This window comes from Hoplias malabaricus, chromosome X2 (genome assembly GCF_029633855.1).
Source record: "Hoplias malabaricus isolate fHopMal1 chromosome X2, fHopMal1.hap1, whole genome shotgun sequence".
In the NCBI taxonomy this organism is placed as follows: Eukaryota; Metazoa; Chordata; class Actinopteri; order Characiformes; family Erythrinidae; genus Hoplias; species Hoplias malabaricus.
This window is the reverse complement of record NC_089819.1, coordinates 7,842,501-7,849,301: the sequence shown is the minus strand read 5'-3', so window position 1 is coordinate 7,849,301 and position 6,801 is coordinate 7,842,501.

Genomic DNA, 6,801 nt, shown 5'->3' with positions numbered 1-6,801 from the left:
GGTAATAATTTCAGGTTGCATTTCTCAATGCAGGGGTGTTAATTTGTCCCAAGATTATTTGACTATTTCACTGTAGCATCACAGTTTCTTATGCAGTGCCATTTTAGGGCTTGAAAGTAATGCTTATTCAGCATTGGTGTCCAGCCTTACCCCACACTGACTGGTAATTCTTCAGATTTCCTGAATCATTTCACAATATTATGTATGGCAGATATCTTTGTTGAAATATTTGCCCGTGTCCCAAATTTTTTGAATGTGTTGCAGACATATTTTGTATTATTTTTTACAATACAGAATTATGTTTGTCAGTGAAAACACTGGAAAAATCTTTTTGTTCAATTATCATTTAAGTAAAATGCCTGGAAATTACATTTGTATTACTGTGTCAATGAACATGTACTAAATGTTAAAATGCGATTTGGAGTTAATGTTTACTTCAAGTGCAAGTCAAATTAACTAAATGTATTTCTTCATATCATTTTATTCAACAAAATTAACCTACAAATTAAGTGTTTAAATTTGTTTCATGAAGAAAAAGCTCTGCAAAAGCATGAGCATTGATATGTTCTGTTCTTGGGGGTAATATTGTCTCCATAGATGAGAGATTTGGTTTAGATGACCTAAAGATGGTGATTTCAATGTTATCATTTAATAAAATGAAAATTTTAATTCTTAATACTACCCAAGTTACCTTAAAATGTACCTAAAATTACCCTGAACTGGATAAGAGGTTACAGACAATGAATTAATACATGAATAATTTTAACTGTGGGGGAAAAAAATAAAACAAACATGCAAAAGTAATGCCGCGTTTCATATTCCGTAAGGTCTTTTTTTTCCCTCAATATATTAAATTCTTATTAAATACAGAGTAAACATACCTGTGTGCTTTCTAAAAAAAATGTTTCGATTTTGTTCAAATAGAAAACTATGTAAACACATGAAATTAATTTTGCATTTGATATATAATGTTATTCTTACAAACCTATTACATGAATAGTTGAAGCGATTTATTAATAACAATAAAAATAAGAATCTGTGTTTTTTAAAATTTTGATGAACTTGACTGGAAATCTCTACTTTGTAAATTAATCAGTTAAATTAGTTTTTAATGCATTTCACGAAATATCCTGACTTTTCTTAAAACAATGTTAAAAAAATTATTTGCTACAATGAAGCCTAAAGAACAAAAAAGTGTGGACTTACCTGCTGATGCCAGGTGGATGAATGTAGAAAATAAAATAGATTTCATTATGTTGTTTTTATCTCAATGCGGTTGTAAAAGAGTAAAAGCTATCACCTTGTCAAGTGCAGCTGCTCCTAAACATTGGTCAGTGCTTTTATATTTAGAGCTTATGCAAACGTGTCAGTAATGTGTACCCCTAAAATAGCTGGATTCACTCATTAGAAGAGGCATCCACACGTGCATTTGCAGGGTAATGAACAATCACAACCCTCATTGATGCTGTGGACCTATATCAGGTCTACTTCCTTATAGCCTATTACTTGTGCTCATCATTTAACATGTTCTGTAATATATTATTTGTATATTTAAAAAAAATCTGTGTTAAATAATGTAATATAATAGTATAATAATAATAATAGTACTTTATTCTTACGTAGAGCTTTTCTAAAACCCAAAGACGTTTACAATCATTGGTATAGAAACATTCAACACACAATCAGTACAGGTTCAACAGTTACAGAGATACATCAAACCAGGAGTACTATTACAAGGAACCTAAAATTAGGAATTTAGGCCGAAGGAAGGCCATAGGCAAAAGAGAAAAAAAGTGAGTAATTATAAATCATACACAAGATAAGATGTAAAAGATCTGAGAGTGTGAGAAGCTTGTAGGGACAGAGATCAGACCGACAGGGAGGTACCAGTTTGTTTAAAGCCTTATAGGTAAGTTGGAGAATCTTGAATTGAATCTGGTATTTAACAGGGAGTCAGTGTAGATCCTGCAGAACAGGTGTAATGTGGTCATGTGTGTGAATGTGAGTGAGTAGCCAAGACGCAGACTTCGGAACCATTTGGAGTTTATGGACAGAAGAGCAAAGGCCAACCAGCGAGGAGTTACAGCCTACTGGAAATAAATGCATGAATGAAGAGCTCAGCAGCAGACTGAGAAAGGGATCGTCGTATCTTAGCTACATTGAGCAGGTGGAAGAATGCAATTTTTACCACAGAGTTTACGTGGGCTGTGAATGAGACAGTAGAATTGAGGAGGACACCCAGATTTTGGACAGGAGTATTAGGCGAAATCTCTACATTACCAATGTTGAGAGAGAAAAGAGAAGTTTGGTTCAGGACTGACTTAGTTCCAATCAGGATGAGCTCAGACTTATCGCCATTTCTAGACAAGACAGATACACAGAGACCTAGACTAGACAAGACAGATACACAGAGACCTAGACTAGACAAGACAGATACACAGAGACCTAGACTAGACAAGACGGATACACAGAGACCTAGACTAGACTAGACAGATACACAGAGACCTAGACTAGACTAGACAGATACAGAGATACCTAGACTAGACTAGACAGATACAGAGATACCTAGACTAGACTAGACAGATACAGAGATACCTAGACTAGACTAGACAGATACAGATACCTAGACTAGACAGATACACAGAGACCTAGACTAGACAGATACAGAGATACCTAGACTAGACAGATACAGAGATACCTAGACTAGACAAATACAGAGACCTAGACTAGACATATACACAGAGACCAGCCTGATTCATTGTACAGAGACCAGCAGTGTACCAAGGAGAGGAAGTAGAGAAGGTCACAATTTTTTTCCTTCTCTACTCCCTCTCCTTGGTACACTGCTGATGTTGTGGCATTAGAGACTCAAGTGTCCCTAAAGGTGCCCTATCCAAAATTTTGCCAGCAAAGGCCGCATTAGCGTCTCAGAGCCAAACATAAAGCCATGGCCTGGGGCAGCTGTGGCCTTACAGATAAGCGATCACGAGGCTGGAGGGTCAGTCAGTTCAATTTCTGGCACCGGTAGGAAAAAAAAATACATTCACACCTGAAGTACCCTTGATCAAGGCAACTAACCCCCAAACTGCTCCCCAGGTGCCGAGGTGGTAGCCCGCTGCTCTGGGTTTTTGTATGTTCACTGCCATGGATGGGTTAAATGCAGAAAAACAATTCCTCTAAGGGGATCAATAAAGGCATGATGCCCTTCCCTTTGCCATCTTTCCCACCTGAACTCAAACTCCTGGCTAAACTTCTCACTTCTTGTCTCATTCTGTGTTAGTGGCTGTTTTGCAAAGGAACGTTTTTTTATTCTCAGTAGAGCAACATGTGAATTGTTGTGCTTTCCTGAATATTTTCTAGTACAATCCACCAATTTATACAATGTATTTAAAAAACAACAAGCTCATAATACTTTATCTGTTAATGGTGGCTTTCTTTCGTGCACTCTCCCAACGTTTTTGGGACAGTGGTTGAATTAGGAAACATACAGAATCTGTTATAACAGGATTGAATCTATGTCTTCATCTTCACTTCCACTCCCATAACTTTCTGTAAATACAAATACAAAACTTTCTGTAAAATATATCACTCATTTATCAATAAGTCCCAGGTAAAAAACAGTTTTAGCAGTCTTTGGTGTTCACACAGCACTGTAACTGACCTGCAGACGGAAAGTCCACCTGAGAGAAGATGACTTCTGTGAACACAGAATCATCTGAAGAATCTGCTGAGCACAGAGAGTGGGATTAAGAAATTATGAAATTAATCTTGTGGAAATTATGACAGCTTTGAATATACAAAAACTAATGCTTATTAATAAAGCGGGGGATGATCCGTTTAGATCAAATTATAACCAGTTCCTATAACAGGCCTCTGCAGCCTTATTGAGCCAAACAATGAACATTGTATGTGCACAAAGATATGAATGCTATTCACTATTAAGTGAAATTGTGTTCTCTGTAGTGCTTGAGCTCCAGTACCTACCCAGCTAGCAAAATTGTATCGGCCCGAATGTACTCGGGGCTGAATCACGCAGAGTCGGCATTGTCTCAGTCGTGATGTATGGCTGTAAAGCAGACCGGTAGTTCTGGCCCGAGTCTGGGAATCTCTCAGCCCAGACTTGGCCTAGTGTTGTGGCTAAGGCGCAGTTCAAATGACTCGGCCCAAGTCCGGCAAGTTATAACTAAATCTCACTAACCGGACCACAACCGAGTTTGAGCCAGAAATACGCCATAGGTGCCAGACCCGTCCCAGATCTGGCTCATTACCAGATATAATAGTTTATTTTCTTTCTATACACGCCCACCCTCCCTTCCCTCAGAAAAGGATAGAATCAGGTTCATGGAGAAATGACTGCTTTATAAAATAACTTACATACAAGCCCAAATCAATGCAATGAGATCAGTAACTGTGCTTTTCATACAACCTTGAAACAATGTAAAAATACAGCAATTGCAAGGTATACAAACAGTACATAAAATCAATAAATAGAAAATACATTTGTAACTGGAAGTGTCATGATTTTCTAAATCCAATTAACATTCAAATACTGTTTTTTTAAAGAAACATAATTGGTTTTACACCCTAAGAACTGCCATTTACATTCAGAATTTTCTTTAAAAATATGAAATTTATGTACTACACTAAGGCCATCAGGCCAAATAACAAAATGCGTAATATCCATAAATAAACATTTTACCAGTAGGTTTGGAACAGTTTAAAAACAAATTAAAACAACAGTTTTAATTTCCTCAAATGTGTGGAAATACACATTTGACACTTAGGCTAAGATTCATGGCATACATCAGTTCCATAAACAGTTTGCAAGCCTCTGTTGTGTTGTTACACTTTGTCAATACCTCACTGTCCTCAACAATGATGGCAACATCAGCTGTATCCTCATCTCTGGCAGCCTGGACAAAAAGGATCTTCAGGATGTGCAGTGTAGTGAAAGAACGCTCAAGTGTAGTCACCTCAGTTGTACTCCTTGTTGAATATAATAATAATATAATTATACAATTATAAATAATTAAACAAATAGAGATTATGTACATGTTCTGTTCACTCATCTAAATATATTAACCACCTGCATTTCTCACTGCACCACTAGTTTTCTTTCCGCTGCAGTCCATCTTTACTCAATTCACACATGACCAATGTGCGCCAGTTCATACTGAAAATGAATTAGTTCAACTTTCAGTTGATACTAAGGAAAATTAATTAGTTCATGTTTCGTAGTTAATTTTGAAAATGTTAAATAACTTCACAGCTCCAAAAATAAACTACTTCACATGCTTTTGTTTTCTCTCAATAAATAGGCTTCTATCTTTTTCAATATAACCTCCTTCAACCCATTAAACACCAGCCCAAAATCAGTGCAACTCTCTGACAAATTTATGTATATGGAATTCATTCATTCATTATCTGTGACCGCTTATCCAGTTCATGGTCGCAGTGGGTCCAGAGCCTACCTGGAATCATTGGGCACAAGGCGGGAATACACCCTGGAGGGGGCGCCAGTCCTTCACAGGGCAACACACACTCACACATTCACTCGCACACTCACACCTACGGACACTTTTGAGTTGCCAAACCACCTACCAACATGTGTTTTTGGACCGTGGGAGGAAACCCATGCGGACACGGGGAGAAGTATGTGGAATTATATTTAAAATATTACATTACACCAAAAACCAGCTCTGAGATTGAGAATGTATTTTAACCTACTTATTACTTAATGTGTTCTTAATGTGTTTAAGCAGTTTTATTTCTTATTTTATTTCTTATACTGAGGGAAGCAGTTCTGTGTGACCATGAACAGACTAAGATGCACCCAGATAACCAAAATAAAAACCCACAAAAATGCTCACGTCATCTTGTAAAATACACCATGGAACCACATAATTAATAAAATTAAAATACTCATGAAAGAGCGGTTGTCATATTATTTAAATGTTTTCTATGTCAGAGGAAAAAAGGGAGTAAGCTAAATTTAAACAGGTTAGCTAAAGTTTGTCATTTGAAAAAATGATTAAATATTATGTATGTGCCATATAGCAGTTAATAGAATAATGTACATAACATTAACAATGTTAACTACATTTGGGCGATACCAAAATACTGATGTATCCAAAGATATAAAATTAAATTGAAATACTTACGGGATGAAGCTGTTCCGAGGCCAATGAGAGCTGCTAGTGCACCACGGTCACAGAAAAGAGTGCGAATCTTCATCTTCATGTTTTTACAGCTGGTAGCTTCTGCCACTTTCCGGTTCTTACTCAGAGTTTATTCGTTTTAAAGCAGTCATTCTAGTCCAGCCATTTTCAAAAACACGTTTTCAATAACAAAAAGCCGTTTTCAATAACAGTTTCCTCCATTCAGCACGGCATTGTCTCTATATTCAAAATCATTTGTCGTTTGCGTCTCAGGCGGTATATCAATTTTCTAAAATATTACAATATTAACAAAGTTTACCTATAACTGTATGGCATTTAACAAGTTAAAATAATGATTCTGTTTATTTAACATTTTTTACTTCGTACTGTCTTTTATTTTTTAAATGTGGGCCACATACGATTAATATGCAGTATTTAATAAAATGCTCTGATCAGTAGTGTGCTAACTGCAATGGCAATCGACTCGCCAGTCATTAGGACCAATGTGCAGCCGGAATTGGGCCAGATGCAGGGTGCTGCATTCACGCCGTGTCACAGCCAGCCGACAGTGCCGAGCCTGAGCCAGAATCGGCCGAGATCTATCTTGCTAGCTGGGTATATGGGATGATTTACAGCACCACAA